The sequence below is a fragment of the Pongo pygmaeus genome, chromosome Y (assembly GCF_028885625.2).
Source record: "Pongo pygmaeus isolate AG05252 chromosome Y, NHGRI_mPonPyg2-v2.0_pri, whole genome shotgun sequence".
NCBI lineage: Eukaryota > Metazoa > Chordata > Mammalia > Primates > Hominidae > Pongo > Pongo pygmaeus.
In genome coordinates, this window is record NC_072397.2 from 2,173,759 (window position 1) to 2,191,395 (window position 17,637).

At 41.1% G+C, this 17,637-nt stretch overlaps 1 long non-coding RNA gene across 5 annotated transcripts in view; it reads left to right on the forward strand.

Moving 5' to 3' along the window:
- Positions 1–17,637, forward strand: part of LOC129025679 (uncharacterized) — a 56,337-nt gene that overhangs the window by 11,512 nt on the left and 27,188 nt on the right. For 4 of the 5 annotated variants that reach the window (XR_008497352.2, XR_010125560.1, XR_008497354.2 and 1 more), the window contains exons 7-9: positions 1,414–1,458; positions 2,107–2,175; positions 5,285–5,330. This is a non-coding gene — a long non-coding RNA (uncharacterized LOC129025679). Of the gene's footprint in view, positions 1–1,413; positions 1,459–2,106; positions 2,176–5,284; positions 5,331–16,524; positions 17,263–17,637 lie in introns of those variants that run through there. The other variant, XR_008497353.2, reaches the window with a different exon arrangement.

A 17,637-nucleotide genomic window follows, 5' to 3' on the forward strand; every position in this document is an offset into this window, starting at 1 on the left:
TGTTTCTCCTGATGATTTTTGTCAATGGATTTCTCAATTGTTTTTTGTTTTTGTTTTTGTTTTTTGTTTCTCTGAATCTATTTCTGTGTCCGCTATTTTTCTGTTTATCTCTATGCTATAATATACAAAGGATTTTGTATATTTTTCTTTATGATCCACAAATTGTTTGCAAATTTTTTTAATTTCCCCTTTTTTATATTTGTACATTTTGTTTACAGTTTGTTTGTAATTTGGTTGTACTGTCTTTGCTAGATAAACCCAGGACAGCTTTTCATACAATTCATACATACTGAATTGTAAATACAGTAAACAGCTTTTATTTCAGGCTTTAGGGCAAAAACCCAGAGAGATTCACCTTTAAATAAAGTAAATCACTTCAAAAAGCCTCTTTCTACTCCAGTATACTTTTTTTCCTAAATATATAATAGCATAGTTTCTCATACCATGAAATTTCTTATTTATATACAATATATTTGACTAATTATTTGATTTTTCTTGATTACTCATGTACTCTTACATGGTTTTGTAAAAATGTTGGATTTGATGTAGCCCCTCATGTTTCTTTTATTTAAGTCTCCTTGTTATCCCCTTTCAGTATAAAAATTTCCCCAACCTGGCCGGGCACAGTGGCTCATGCCTGTAATCCCAGCACTTTGGGAGGCCAAGGTGGGTGGATCACAAGGTCAGGAGTTCGAGATCAGCTTGGCCAATATGGTGAAACCCCATTTCTACTAAAAATACAAAAATTAGCTGGTTATGGTGGCGGGCACCTGTAGTCCCAGCTACATGCGAGGCTGAGGCAGGAGAATTGCTTGAACCTGGGAGGAGGAGGTTGTTGCAGTGAGCCGAGATTGTGCCACTGCCCTCCAGCCTGGGGAATAGAGCAAGACTCCGTCTCAAAAAAAAAAAAAATTTCCCGAACTTTAGTTGGGATTTGAAAAGCTTAAAACTAGAAGGCAAACTCTCAAACCATGGTGAGTTTTCACGTCAGTTTGTCCAGCACAAATGGGTTGGTAGAGTCACTTTTTAGACACCCTCTAGCCCCTCTTAGAGCCTCCCTGGTGGAAGGTGTTGGTTACCTGGGGGGAGATGATATTTGGACAGGAAATCAGCAGGAGAGAACTATGTGCAGGTTAGAGCTGGAATTCCAACTCTGTCCAGGCAGCACAATTGATTTATAAATTGTTTTATTTCTCTCTCTCTGGCTCTCATCTTTTGTTCTTTTCATCAGAAGGGAGAGTGATGTGAAAATGATCAGGAATTCACTTTTTCTACTGAGATTCTGGTTAGAGGGATATCCAGAAAAGTATTTAGGAACGTGGGGTTATGGTGTTTTCTGCATCTGTTTACGAGATCATTTCTTCCTCATTTCTCTCAGAACTTTGGTGTTAACAGCCCGTTTCCCTCCTTTAGGGGATGACTTTGACTTAGCAGATGCCTTACATGACAGAAGAAATTGTGAGTAACTCCGTAAAGTCTCCACTGTGGCTGACTTGCTTATTATCACCAAATTATTATCGTTTCCAAAAAACATATCTTTTGTGAATGATCAATGAAACCTGTTTGCACAGTGGAAAGTTAGGGAGTAGGTGTGTTGTTGTTTGTTTTGGATGTTGTTCGACTTTGTTTTTGTTTTTGCCAGTATGCATAGTTTTATTTTAAAACTCTTACAGTCTTTGGAATGATGTAAGGCAAATGTGACTCCCCTGGCCAAGTTAGGCTTCATGAGTGTGTGACTTGTTCGATCACCCAGGGACCCATGCTTACGAGGGTGCCATATTGGTTTATGAGTCTGTAGTTGTCATCTTGAAATTCTTAATACAGTTGAGCAAGGGTTTCTGCATTTTCATTTTACACAGTACCTTGCCAATTCTGTAGCTGATCTGAAAAGCTGCCTGATGGGTTTTATTGAAAATGCTTTATAAGTACTGTAGCTGGAAGATGTTGGAAGGCTATTGGCATGAGGCTGTGTGTATGGGTATCCCCACCATGACAAAGAACAAGGTCCAATTTTTATCTGTTTAGTGAACGTCTGTATGCAAATTGATGTTTCATTTTCTTCATTGCAAGGCACTCATAATCGCAACTCTCATCTTTTACAAACAGATGAGCCAGCACCACTGAACCCACCCAAACCAAAGCCAAATCCAAACCCCAAGCAGCCTGATTCCACCGGTAAGAGCCTGTAACCCTATGGGTCATCTGTATGTTGTTTACAGGACAGTGATGTCTATGTCAGCTGGGAGGAGATTGCACATGAAACCTGTGCTCACTCTTCACTCCTTGTACAAGGAAATTCCAAAACCTCGTTTTCAACTATGTAATTTTGATTTGGATTATATTTTTAGTGTCCTGATTTTACTTCTAAGATTTTAAGATTTAAGTCATAAATCTTAAATAGAATCTTAAATTCTGAGATTTTTTTGGATTCCACCTCTAAAAAAGTTGAATACGAGGTTTTAAATACAGACATGATATGAAGGAAGGGATATTTGCTTTCCAGTGGAGAAGTGAGTGCTTTTCAAATAGTTAGATCGTTAGTGATTTTTTTTTTGTTTACATGCTTGTTTAACTTGTAACACAGAAAAATATAGTGTCCAAATCCTGTTGACAGTTTGATAGTTATGTGCTAGTAACGTTATTTTTGGCATATTCATATTTCTTGATGATTTTCTCATGTCATTTAAGTCTTTCTAACATGACTTTTACTGTCAATTTTATATTCTTATTTCACACATAATTATATACTTCAATATTTAATTTTGAAAATGTTATGTTTCTTCTAACATTTTAGAATTATGGATTTCAAAGCCAACTTGAATCAACTTTATGCCCCTGTTTTTATTCCTTCGAATCAATTTCTAGAATGCAAATTGTTTAGATCAATGTGTATGAGTACTTCTATACCTTTTGACCTGGTTCTGAAATTGGCCCAGAATTATATGAATTTATTTTGATGCCAGGGATATGTGCAAATGTCCCTTTCTTCCCACCATCGTTACTGCTGCTGATCACCTAGAAAACCTTTGTCATGTACTATCACATGTAACATTAATCTTTGCCTAGTTTCAGTTCTTTAGTTCTGCAGTTAAAAAAAAAATAGTAAATAGTACATTTTTTTTGGAGATAGAGTCTTGCTCTGTCACCAGGCTGGAGTGCAGGAGCACCATCCCAGCTCACCGCAGCCGCTGCCTCCTGGGTTCAAGCAATTCTGCTCCCTAGGCTCCCAAGTGGCTGGGACTACAGGTGCACGCCACCATGCCTGGCTAATTTTTTTTTTGTATTTTAGTAGAGATGGGGTTTCACCATGTTGCCCAGGCTGGTCTCCAACTCCTGAGCTCAGGCAGTCCACCCGCCTCGGCCTCCCAAAGTGCTAGGATTACAGGCATGAGCCACTGTGCCCAGCCTACTTCTTCTATATGTATTGATTACTTTGCCTTTATTCTTATCTTCCGATATGTCTGTATTGTTTTATAAGCGTTCCTCATTTTTTTATAGACATTATATATTGCCAACCATTTACTATGAAAATGCTTTTTCATCTTATTTTTGCCATTGGATAATTTAACAGTGTTTTTTGACAGGCAAGTCTTCAAATTTTTATTCATGGTGTCTTATATTTGTCTGAGCTTTCTGATTTTGGTGACTTTTTTTTTTTTTTTTTTGAGACAGAGTCTTGCTCTGTCGCCCAGGCTGGAGTGCAGTGGCACGATCTTGACTCACTGCAACCTCTCCCTCCCGGGTTCAAGCGATTCTCCTGCCTCAGCCTCCCCAGCAGCTGGGACTACAGGCATCCACCACCACGCCCAGCTAATTTTTGTATTTTTAGTAGACACGGGATTTCACCATATTGGCCAGGCTGGTCTCGAACTCCTGACCTCATGATCTACCTGCCTCAGCCTCCCGAAGTGCTGGGATTACAGGCGTGAGCCACCATGCCCAGCTGACGTTTTTTCCTTTGAACTTCAGAACCAACATGCCTGCAAAATTGAGATTTTTCTTGATATTCGATGTACCTCTTTCCCTGATGATTTCTTTTAATGCATTTCTAATTTTTTCTTTTTTTTCATTTCTCTGGATATATTTTTATGCCCAGTATCTTTCTGTTTATTTTTGTTACATAGAAAGGATTTAATATATTTTTCCTTACTATATCCTGAACTACGATCCCTTATTAAATTTCTATTTTTTTCTCATTTCATACCTTTCTAAGAAGACAATCTCATTATTTGCACGATTTTTAAATATTTTTCAATTTTCTATCTTTATATGTTTTCTTTACATTTTATTTGTATTTTTGTTGTACTACCTTTGATAGTAAACCCGGGACAGGTTTAAATATGAGTGAAGAGAGCAGATATTTTAAATTCCCGACTTTAAAGCAAAAACCCAAAGATATTCACCTTTAAATAAAATAAATTGCCTTTTAAAAAATGTAGTCATTTCAGGAAGGGTCATTCTATTCTGGTATACTTTTTTCCCCAAATATATAATATTATTGGTTTTCCTACCATGAGGTTTCTTATTTCTTTATATATATATTTGGATACTCATCTGGTTTTTATTGATTACTCATTAAAACCATGTAAGTTATTGATTACTCATTGAAACCATATAAGTATATTCTTACATGGTTTTGGAAAAATGTCGGATTTGATGTGGCCCCCTCATGTTTCTTTTATTTAAGCCTCCTTATTATCCCCTTTCAGTATAAAAATTTCTGCAGCCTTAGTCGGGATTTGAAAAGCTTAAAACTAGAAGCTGAAACCACGGTGAATTTTCACGTCAGTCCAGTGACTGGGTTGATAGAGTACGTCTATCCAGTACTCTGGGTTGATAGAGCCACTTTTTAGACACCCTCTAGCCCAAATCTGATCATAATCATGTGTCCCCACCTCTTAGGGCCTCTGTGGCAGAAGGTGTTGGTTACCTGAAGGGAGATGGTGATGGGATGGGAAATCAACAGGAGGGAATCGTGTGTTGGCAGAGTTGAGTTCCAACTTCGTCCAGCCAGCACAGTTCATTTATAAATTACTTTGTTTCTCTCTCTCTCCCTCTCTTTCCACCCCTGACTCTTGCTCTCATCTTTTACTCTTTGCATCTGAGAGAAGAGTGATGTGAAAATGATCAGGAATTCACTTTTTCTTATGAGGTCCTGGTCACAGTGATACTTAGAAAACACTTAGAAACTTAGGCCTGTGGTGTTTTCTCCATCTGCTTCCGGGTCATTTCTTCCTCATTTCTCTCAGAACTTTGGTGTTAACAGCCTGTTTCCCTTCTTTAGGGGCTGACTTTGATTTCACAGATGTTTCTTCGTGGTGAATGAAACAGTGAGTAACTCTTTAAAGTCTCCTCTGTTGCCGAATTGCTTATAGTTTGTTTGTGTTTTTGGAGTGCTGTAGGAAGAGCAGTGATGAAAGTTTGAGGCTTCTAGATGCTTCCATATTAGTTGCCTGGGGCTCAGGCAGGGGCACACATGTGGACCCCTGAGGGAACATGACAGTTGAGATGACAGCTGAGGAATGAGGATGACTTATATCCCAAGGAGTGGGTCAAAAGGAGTTTTGTGTAACAAGTGTGGCATGTGCAAAGGGCCTGTGGTCAGTGGAACTGAGGGTGCCTGTGGGGCTCAGTGAAGGGGAAAAGAGGAAGTCAGGCATGGCATGGGGTGGAGGGGAAGAGAATGAGGCTACAGTCAGTGCCCAGTCTTGAAAATGTCCCTTTGAGTGTCCCTAGGGGCCATCCTTGTTTTCAGTGCTTATTACCCCTGCTCCCCTCTGCTTGCTCCCAGAGAGCTCTCTCCTGCCTCCCAGCTCTGCGTCTCTCAGATCCTGGCTCTGATCCCATGCTGCTGTTGCTTACACTCATGTACCCATTGCTAATGTCATCATTCCCTTCAGCAGCTAAGTGCAAAGTTAATTTCCCATTAGAAAAGCCGTCTGTACTAATAACAATCAACTGGGAGACCCAAAAGAGTGCAGTTAAAGAAAAAAAAAAAATTCAAACTTTCCCTCGAAAAGAAACCAGTGATACCATTTGGGTCCACCTCCCTGAGGTTTGAAAGCCTCTCCCTTAGTGTTAGTTGCTTTTAGGCCTGTTCTTGCTGCATTAGCAAGGTGTATCTTTCTCTTTATATGCAGACAGTGCCCTCTTCTGGTGGGAGGCTCTCAGTGTCTGTCTACAAATCCATGACCCAAGAGGTAGAGGGGTCCCCAACAGTCTCACTTACTTCTGCCAAAGTGGTGCCCTTGGGAATCACCAACTTCCTGTGCTCACCTGTTCTAGCTACTTGGTTCACTTTGACCCAGCTCTTCAGGGGTGACACCCTCCCTCATCAGGCTCCCAGATCCCATCAGGTGTTGAAACCCCATGTGATAGGCGAAATACTGGTCCCCAGAGATGCCCACATCCTAACCCCTTGATCATGTAAATGTGTGACCTTATGCAACACATGGGACTTTGCAAATGGGATTACATTAAGGATCTTGACATGGGAAGATTATTTAGGATGAGCTGTGTAATTACAATGGAATCACAGGTTCCTTAGAGAGGCCTCCGTCAGAGGATGAAGGAGGTGTTCACATGTGGAAAGAGACAGAAATAAAAGTGGAGAGGACCATTGAAAAAAAAAAAGTCATTGAAAGACTTTGGCACCCAGGTTGCCATGGCTGCCCCCAGCCCTTCAAATTCTCCTAAATCCCCAAATGATCTTTCCCTGGAAGTTGCACCAGCCCGTTGGATAGCTTAGATGCAGCTGTTGGAGGGTGGATCTAGCCTGTGAGGACCCAGTAACCTGGATCCAATACGTGACAACAAGGATTGAATGAGTGGTCGTTTGCTGCTGAGTAATTGCTGGTTTTCCTGGCTACCTGGGCCCTGGGTCACAGGGATGAGAGGGCTGGAAAAAATGATTATCAGCACAGAGTCCCAGAGTCTCTGTGACTTCTGGTCACAGAGATTTTGAGTGTATATATAGAAAAAAGCAGTTGTTCCTACACATTCAGTGTCAGAAGTGAAGGATGAGAGGGATATGCGTGTCAAAGGAAAAAACAGCTTTTCCCCCCTGTATGTGAGGTCACAGCAAATTTGCAAGATTCAGTGCATGGTGAGAGAAGCAGGCAGCCGCTGACATTCAGGGGCTGGCCTGGCTCCCACTACCTGGCTTGGGGTTTCCTGTTGGACCTAAGAAATGTCACAGACAGGACGTTTTTAAAGTCAATAAGAAATGTCAGACAAGAGCACTGTGACAAAGTCAAGAGACCGTGAGTTGTGCTTTGGCTGGTTCTTGATTTATTTCTGCTCAAGGCAATCAGTATGCCAAGGTGGCATATTTCAGGGTGTCACATAATGATCTACATTCTTATTCAGGGTGGGGTGTCCTGTACCCCATCAACTGGAAGGTTGTAGCACTTCCTGCTTTCTAGACATGGTAAATGAACTCCCTGGGTCACTGGGAAAGTTGTAGCACTTCCTGCTTCCTGGAGATGGTAAATAAACTTCCTGTGTCACATGGGAGGTTGTAACACTTCCTGCTGCCCAGAGATGGTCAATGAACTTCCTGAGTCACTGGGAAGGTTGTAGTACTTCCTGCTTCTTGGAGATGGTAAATAAACATCCTGGGTCACTGAGGAGGTTGTAGCACTTCCTGCTTTCCTAGAGAGATGGTCAGTGAACATCCTAGGTCACTGAGGAGGTTGTAGCACTTCCTGCTTCCTAGAGATGGTCAATGAACTTCCTGGGTCACTAGGAAAATTGTAGCACTTCCTGCTTCCTGGAGATGTTAAATAAACTTCCTGGGTCACTAGGGAAGTTTATAGCACTTCCTGTTTCCTGGGGATGGTAAGAGAACTTCCTGGGTCACTGGGGAGTTTGTGGCACTTCCTGCTTCCTAGACATGGTAAATGAACTGCCTGGGTCATTGGAAGGTTGCAGCACTTTCTAGTTTATAGGGACATTGTAACACTTCCTGGTTTATCTGGAGATTGTAATGCTTTCTGATTCATAGGGTCGTTGTAAAACTTTCTGGCTCACATTGTTACATTTCCTGGTTCAAATGGATAATAGTAGCACTTCCTGGTTCACAGGGACATTGTGACACTTCCTGGTTCTTATGGGTAATTGTAGCACTTCCTGGTTCACAGGGACATTGCAACACTTTTTGGTTCATACACATAATTGTTAGCACTTCCTGATTCCCAGGGACATTGCAACACTTCCTGGTTCATAGGGATAATTGTAGCACTTCCTGTTTCATAGGGACATTGTAATACTTTCTGGTTCATACGGATAACTGTAGTACTTCCTGGTTCATATAGATAATAGTAGCAATTCCTGGTTCACACGGGCATTGCAACACTTCCTGTTTCACAGGGACATTGCAACACTTCCTGGTTCATTCTGATAATTGTATAACTTCCTGGTTTGCAGGGACATTGTAACACTTCCTGGTTCATATGGATAATTGTAGCACTTCCTGGTTCATAGGGACATTGTAACGTTTCCAGGTTCATACATATGGATAATTGTAGCACTTCCTGGTTCATATGGATAATTGTAGCACTTCCTGGTTTGCAGGGACATTGTGACACTTCCTGGTTCATAGTGACACTGCAACACTTTCTGGTTCATGTGGATAATTGTAGAACTTCCTGGTTCATAAAGACATTTGGAACCCTCTGGTTCATAGGGATAATTGTAGCACTTCCTGGTTCGTAGGGACATTGCCACACTTCCTGGTTCATCTGGATAATTGTAGCACTTCCTGGTTCATAGGGAAATTGTGACACTTTCTGGTTCATAGTGACATTGCCACACTTCCTGGTCCGTGTGGATAATAGTAGCACTTCCTGGTTCCTAGGGACATTGCCACACTTCCTGGTTCATCCAGGTAATTGTAGCACTTCCTGGTTCATAGGGATATTGCAACACTTTGTGGTTCATATGGATAATAGTATCACTTCCTGGTTCACAGGTACATTACAACACTTCCTGGTTCATATGGGTAATTGTAGAACTTCCTAGTTTGCAGGGACATTGTAACACTTTCTGGGTCATATGGGTAATTGTAGCACTTCCTGGTTCATAGTGATATTGCCACACTTCTTGGTCCGTGTGGATAATAGTAGCACTTCCTGGTTCATAGGGACATTGCCACACTTCCTGGTTCATCCAGATAATTGTAGCACTTCCTGGTTCATAGGGATATTGCAACACTTTGTGGTTCATATGGATAATTGTGGCACTTCCTGGTTCATATGGATAATAGTAGCACTTCCTGGTTCACAGGTACATTACAACACTTCCTGGTTCATTCGGATAATTGTAGAACTTCCTAGTTTGCAGGGACATTAACACTTTCTGGGTCATATGGGTAATTGTAGCACGTCCTGGTTCATAGTGACATTGCCACACTTCCTGGTCCGTGTGGATAATAGCACTTCCTGGTTCATAGGGACATTGCCACACTTCCTGGTTCATCCAGATAATTGTAGCACTTCCTGGTTCATAGGGATATTGCAACACTTTGTGGTTCATATGGATAATTGTAGCACTTCCTGGTTCATATGGATAATAGTAGCACTTCCTGGTTCACCGGTACATTACAACACTTCCTGGTTCATTCAGATAATTGTAGAACTTCCTAGTTTGTAGGGACATTGTAACACTTTCTGGTTCATATGGATAATTGTAACACTTCCTTGTTCATAGGGACATTGTAACATTTCCAGGTTCATATGGATAATTGTAGCACTTCCTGGTTCATAGGGACCTTGTAACACTTCCTGGTTCATATGGATAATTGTAGCACTTCTAGTTTACAGGGCCATTGCAGTACTTCCTGGTTCATACGGCAAATTGTGGCACTTCTTAGTTTTTAGGGATATTGTGGAAGTGCTACTATTATCCATATGAACCAGGAAGTGCTACAATTATCCATACGAACCAGAAAGTGTTGCAATATCCTTATGAACCAGGAAGTGCTAGGATTATCTGGATGAACCAAGAAGTGTGGCAATGTCCCTATGACCCAGGAAGTGATACGATTATCCATATGAACCGGGAAGTGTGGCAATGTCACTATGAACCAGAAAGTGTCACAATTTTCCTATGAACCAGGAAGTGCTGGTTCGTAGGGACATTGCCACACTTCCCGGTTTGTAGGGAAATTGTGACACTTTCTGGTTCATAGTGACATTGCTACACTTCCTGATTCATATGGATAATAGTAGCACTTCCTGGTTCATAGGGACATTGCCACACTTCCTGGTTCATCCAGATAATTGTAGCACTTCCTGGTTCATATGGATAATAGTAGCACTTCCTGGTTCACAGGGACATTGCAACACTTCTGGTTCATTCGGATAATTGCAGAACTTTCTAGTTTGTAGGGACATTGTAACGCTTCCTGGTTCATATGGATAATTATAGCACTTCCTGGTTCATAGGGACATTGTAACATTTCTAGGTTCATATGGATAATTGTAGCACTTCCTCGTTCATAGGGACATTGTAACACTTCCTGGTTCATATGGATAATTGTAGCAGTTCTGGTTTGTAGGGCCACTGCAGTCCGTCCTGGTTCATACAGATAATTGTAGCACTTCTTAGTTTTTAGGAATATTGTGACACTTCCTGGTTCATAGTGACACTGCAACACTTTCTGGTTCATATGGATAATTGTAGAACTTCTTGGTTCATAAAGACATTTGCAACCCTCTGGTTCATAGGGATAATTGTAGCACTTCCTGGTTCATAGGGAAATTGTGACACTTTCTGGTTCATAGTGACATTGCCACACTTCCTGGTCCGTGTGGATAATAGTAGCACTTCCTGGTTCATAGGGACATTGCCACACTTCCTGGTTCATCCAGATAATTGTAGCATTTCCTGGTTCATAGGGATATTGCAACACTTTGTGGTTCATATGGATAATTGTAGCACTTCCTGGTTCATATGGATAATAGTATCACTTCCTGGTTCACAGGGACATTACACTTCTGGTTCATTCCGATAATTGTATAACTTCTTGGTTTGCAGGGACATTGTAACACTTTCTGGTTCATCTGGATAATTGTAGCACTTCCTGGTTCATAGGGACATTGTAACATTTCCAGGTTCATACAGATAATTGTAGCACTTCCTGGTTCATAGGGACCTTGTAACACTTCCTGGTTCATACGGGTAATTGTAGCACTTCCTGGTTTGCAGGGACATTGCAGTACTTCCTGGTTCATAGGGATAATTGTGGCACTTCTTAGTTTGAAGGACATTGTGACACTTCCTGGTTCATAGTGACACTGCAGCACTTTCTGGTTCATATGGATAATTGTAGTACTTCCTGGTTCATAAAGACATTTGGAACTGTCTGGTTCATAGGGATAATTGTAGCACTTCCTGGTTCGTAGGGACATTGCCACACTTCCTGGCTCATCTGGATAATTGTAGCACTTCCTGGTTCATAAGGATAGTTGCAACACTCTCTGGGTCATCACCCCCATCCTGCCATCTGCTCCAGCCCTATGCAGCCACTCACGAATCTACTTCCTATCCCATGGATTTGCCTATCAGGGGCATTTCAAACAAATGGCCTCCCATGTGGTTTTGTGCCTGGCTTCTTTCACTCAGCATAATATTTCTGAGGTCCATTAATTTTGTATCATGCATCAGAATTTCATTCCTTTTGATGGCTGAAGGACATTCCATTGTATGGGTAGACCACATTTTGTTTATCCACACACTTGTTGATGGGCACTGGGTTCTTTCCACTGTGTGACTACCATGAATAATGCTTAGCACTTAGCATACAGTTAGGACTTCTGTGTACATAGTTGTCTGAGTAACTGTCTTCAATTTTTGGGGTAAATACCCAGGAGGGGAATGGCTGGGTCGTATGATAACTCTATGTTTAACCATTGAAGGATCTGCCAGGCTGCTTTTCAAAGCAACCGCACCATTGCACCATCCCACAAACAATGTAAGAGCGCTCCAGTTTCTGCACATCTGAGCCAACACTTGTCACTGTCCATATTTGTCATTAGAGCCATCCTAATGTGTTTGATGGGCTATCTCATTGTGGTTTTGATTTGCATTTCCCTGATGACCAGATAGGTTGGCTTTCAAATTTTCATGTTCTTTCTTCTTCTCTGTCAAGTAGATGAGTAATACTTAAATAAATATTTCTTGCTCAGCATTTTGATGTATTTATTCATAGCCTTATTAATGCTTGACCTTATTTGCTTATCTCTCAGATATGGGTCTCTAAATGTCAGTTTCAAGAAGGAACTGTGTTTTGTTCAACTCCAAAATCCCCAGATCTATCTAGGACACTGCCTGAAACACAGAAGGGGTTAAAAAAATATGGATGAAATATAATAGCAAATGCATGTTCTATTTTAAAATATCAACAGTTATTCCATTTGCAGAACAATAAATTCAACGTGAAGACTAAGACACTGTTGATTATTTGTGTATGCTTGTATATGTATATATACATACATATATGTGTGTGTATACCTCTACATGCATGTATAGGTATACACATATATATGTATATATACACACATATATATATAGGTATATACACATATCTTTATAAAACACAGACCTAGGATATTTTCCCTAGAATCAGGTCCAAGGCAGATAGTTGAAAAATGTCTGATTTCTAATTTGTGGTTAAAATAAAACTAAAAACATTTGATTATTTTCATCATGATTTATTTTGCTGACTTGTTGAACATATGCAGGCTTGTTACCTGGGTGGACTGTGTGATGCTGAGGTTTGGGGTATGACTGATTCCGTCACCCAGGTAGTGAGCATGGCACCCAATAGGTAGTTCTTCAGTTCTTACCCTATCCCTCCCTCCACCCTCTAGAAGCCCGCAGTGTCTGTTCCTATCTTTGTGTCCATGAGTACCCAATATGTAGATCCACTTAGAAATGAGAATGTGCAATCTTTGGTTTTCTGTTTCTGGATTAGTTTGATTACAATAAGAACCTCCAGCTCCATCCATGTTACTGCAAAGGACGTGGTTTTGTTCTTTTCTGTGGCTGTGTAGTATCCCACAGCGTCTATGGACCACATTTTCTTTATCCAGTCCACCACTGATGGGCATTTAGGTTGATTCCATCTCTTTGCTGTGGGGAATAGTGCTGTGATCAACATGCTTGTGCAGGAGTTCTTTTTGGTAGGATAATTTATTTTCCTTATGTATGTATCCAGGAATGGGATTGCTGAACTAAATGGTAGTTCTCTTTTTAGTTCTTCGAGAAATCTGGGTGATATGTTTTGGAATGAACTTCGTATAGCTTTTTACTGCCTCCCTTTTAAAATGCTTCCAGAAGGCTGTCCCTTCTTTGGTGCACAGAAACTGGCTAAAAAATAAATGTGACCAGCTGGGAGTGGTGGCTCACGCCTGTAATCTCAGCACTTTGGGAGGCTGAGGCAGGTGAATCACCTGAGGTCAGGAGATCAAGACCATCCTGGCCAACATGGTGAAACCCCGTCTCTAGTAAAAATACAAAAAGTTAACTGGGCGTGGTGGCAGGTGGCTGTAATCCCAGTTACTCAGGAGGCCGAGGCAGGAGAATTGCTGGAACTTAGGAGCCAGAGGTTGCAGTGAGCTGAGATGGCTCCACTGCACTCCAGCCTGGGCGACAGAACGAGACTCCGTCTCAAAAACAAACAAACAAACAAAAATTAGCCAGGCATGGTGGAACATGCCTATAGTCCCAGCTACTCAGGAGGCTGAGGCAGGGGAATCACTTGAACCCAGGAGGCGGAGGTTGCAGTGAGCTGAGATGGCACCATTGCACTCCAGCCTGAGCGACAGAGCAAGACTCTGTCTCAAAAAAATAAATAAATAAAAATAAATATAAATACAATTAAAATAAATAAAATAATTAAAAAAAACGTGACCTGCAGCCACCTCTCCAAGGGGCCTGGATACCAATGGAAGGAAGTGAAAAGGAGGAGATGAAAAATTTACACCTTGAAAGCTGAAAGTGTTCTAATATTATTACCAATGCTGTGTAGTCAGACACATCGAAAGTGACTCTAATACCTCCTGACACCCTTATGTTATGAATATGTAGATGGTAGCAAATTATTCTCCGCTTTTTTCCAGCTCATTGAAACATTTTAGGGAGGAACATTTTTGCATTGACAACAGCTTTAAATATTTAATTAGTGCTTTGAAGAAACACAAGAATCTGTGACGCAGAAGGGAAATGAAAAGGAAAGCTTAGTCTCCATTTAGTTATGTTCCTCATAAATATTTCCCAGGGGCAAAGATGTTCTCTTTCATATTAAAAATACAAATAAACACTTGACTTCTCATTAGCCCAAGAAAATATTGTAGAGATTTTCGTTATCCAAAAAAGGTACACTTTCAAAACACACGGAACAGAAATGGCGCATTGCCTTAGCTTGCTTCTGGCTAGCATGTCTGGCTATTGACCGGATTTTATTTTTAAATGACTAAAATAATATATTAACTAAATGGTAAAATTCATATTCAGCATTGGCTTGAGGGCATCGGAGGGTTTTGGCTGGCCCAGTCGTCTCTACCAGTGAGGAAAGCAAGGAAATAGGTCATTTCACTCAGGGACAGCTTGAAAACAGAGATTTCATGGAGCTTCCTCATTCCGTCAGCCTAGAGTGGGATTTTGGCTGTCACCCTTCAAGGATGAAAAGGTGCAGAGGACATTGGGCTACAGAGTGCTCGTTTAAATGATTTAAAAGTTTTGGTCAGGTGTGGTGGCTCATGCCTGTAATCCCAGCACTCTGGGGGGCCGAGGCGGGTGGATCACCTGAGGCTGGGAGTTCGAGACCAGCCTGACCAACATGGAGAAACCCCATCTCTACTAAAAATACAAAATTAGTCGGGCGCGGTGGCTCATGCCTGTAATCCCAACTACTCTGGAGGCTGAGGCAGGAGAATTGCTTGAGCCTGGGAGGCGGAGGTTGCAGTGAGCCGAGATCGTGCTATTGCACTCCAGACTGGGCCACAGGAGCAAAACTCCATCTCAAAAAAAAAAAAAAAAAAAGTTTCCATCTGGCTGGACACAGTGGCTCATGCCTGCAGTCCCAGCACTTTGGGAGGCTGAGGCAGGTCAATCACTTGAGGTCAGGAGTTCAAGACCAGCCTGGACAACATGGAGAAACCTCATCTGTACTAAAAATACAAAAATCAGCCAGGCGTGGTGGCGGGTACCTGTAATCCCAGCTACTCTGTAGGCTGAGGCAGGAAAATCACTTGAACCCTGGAGGCAGAGGTTGCAGTGAGCTGAGATTGCACCACTGCACTCCAGCCTGGGCGACAGAGCAAGACTCCATCTCAAAAAAAAAAAAAAAAAAAAAAAAAAAGTTTCCATCTAAGCGAGCTCTGTTGGTTCTCCCACCTCTGACCTTACGAGCTTTCTTCTTTAACCTGCACCTTGTTCTCTGAGTCACTTTGCACTTTAAGGCACAGCTACAGCTTCCCCATCAGACTTGTTGGTCTTTTATCAAAGGATGAAAAAGTTCTTCCTCCTTTGGGTCTTTAACCCTGTTTCCTGGTGTAAGACAGCTTTTACGTTTGCTACCTGCTGGAATCAACTTGAAATTTTCTCCCAGAAAATTTGTGAATTTATCTTGTTCAAGTTACTTGTGGTCAAAAAGTTAATAAAGATAGGTAGACAGACAAATACATTGATACAGATAGATAGATTCATGATAGATGATTGATAGATAGATAGATATTACATAGATACATAGATAGATACATAGATTAGACCTGATATATACAGGGTGGGTAGATAGATAAATGAATAAATGGCTAGATACATGATTGATTAATTGGTAGATAAATGAATAAATGGCTAGATACATGATTGGTTGATTGGTAGGTAAATGAGTAAATGGCTAGATACATGATTGATTGATAGATGATAGAGATTAGATAGATACATAGATACATAGATTAGACCTGATAGATATATAGATATATATACAGGATGGGTGGATAGATAAATGAATACATGGCTAGATACATGATATGGATACAGCCAGTACATACATAGATACATAGACAGGGTAGGTGGATGGATAGATGAATACATGGATAGATAAATATACACAGAGATAGATCAATGATAGAAATGGGTATATAGATATATGAATGATAGAAGATATTTTGAGAGAGATGATTAATAGGCAATTGATTGACATATTAGATGATAGATAAAAAGTGGGTAAAATGCAAGTAAACTGTAAGCCAAAAGTCCATGTGGAATAGCGTGGGAAGCATTGAGAAGACACTTTTTGGCAGTACCTGTTTAAAAATGGAAAAACTGAGCTAATACCCTCCACAGTAAGATAGAGGGGAGGGCACTGGGAATTTATACCTCCCAGGAAAAATAAATCATGATAAACAGGCAGAGATCTTTCCAGATTCCAGTTCTTGGGGGTAAAAGGTCCCCGAGATGCCCAGTTTGTGACAACCTGTTCTGAACTATTCAGCTCAAGGTTTCCGTTTTTTCTCCCAGGGGACTTGCCTCGACTCTGATGTGTTTGCTTCAGTCCTCTGTGTATTGTATTCATCCCACTCTTCAATTCATAAACTCTGGAGATTGTTCAATTTACTGGGCAAACCATATGCCTAAGTCTGTCTTCTAATGGAGGCTCGGGACCCAAGAGGAGGCTGGCGTCAGGCTCTCGGTCACCCATCTTCACATTCAGGTTTCCTGATGCACTTTGCAACTCTTTGGGCAACCTCTGGACTCCTTGTTCCCAGGGTCCACATTTAGTTGTATCTTTACTGCATTGCTTTTATGAAAAAGAATAAAATTGGATGAAACAGATACAGAGTATTGGTGTCAACCTAAGTATTGGTGTCAACAAAAAGATGGTTTGGATCTGGTTCCCCACCAAATCTTAAGTTGAGTTGGAATCCCCAGTTTGGAGGTGGGGTCTGGTGGGAGGTGACTGCATTATGTGGGTGGTTTCCATTGAATGGTTTACCACCGTCCCCCATGGTGCTGTTGTGGCGGAAGTGAGTTATCATCTGATCTGGTTGTTTAAAGGGTGCAACAACTTCCCCACCCCTGTCCTGCTCCTGCTGTGGCCACGTAAGACGTTCCTGCTTCCCCTTTGCCTTCCGCCATGATTGTAAATTTCCTGAGGCCTCCGCAGCCATGCTTCCTGTACTGCCTGTGGAACCGTGAGCCAATTTAAACCTCTTTTTCTTTATAAATTACCCTGTCTCAGGTATTTCTTTATAGCAGTGTAAGGACTGACGAATACACTCTGTAATAGAAAAGATGTTTATTTGGGAGTATAGTAGTGCCATAAGAATAGATGTGCCATATTAAACTATGTGCATATTCAGGGAGGTAAAGGGGAAAAAAGGATTTTAAAGGAAATAATGAAGAGGATTCCATAATTCTTTTGAAATGATTATCCTTGGCTAAAAAGATCAATAACATGGTGACACCAGTCTGAGTTTGGACAGCCAGTTTTTGGGCAGATGTCCTCGTGGAAGTATTTTTTTTGCAAGGGTGAGATTTTTGCAGTCTCTTACGATGGTTTCTGTTATCAGGCATATAAGCATAAAAACCATTAATATACACTAGAGATGCACTGAAGAGCTTATAAAATTG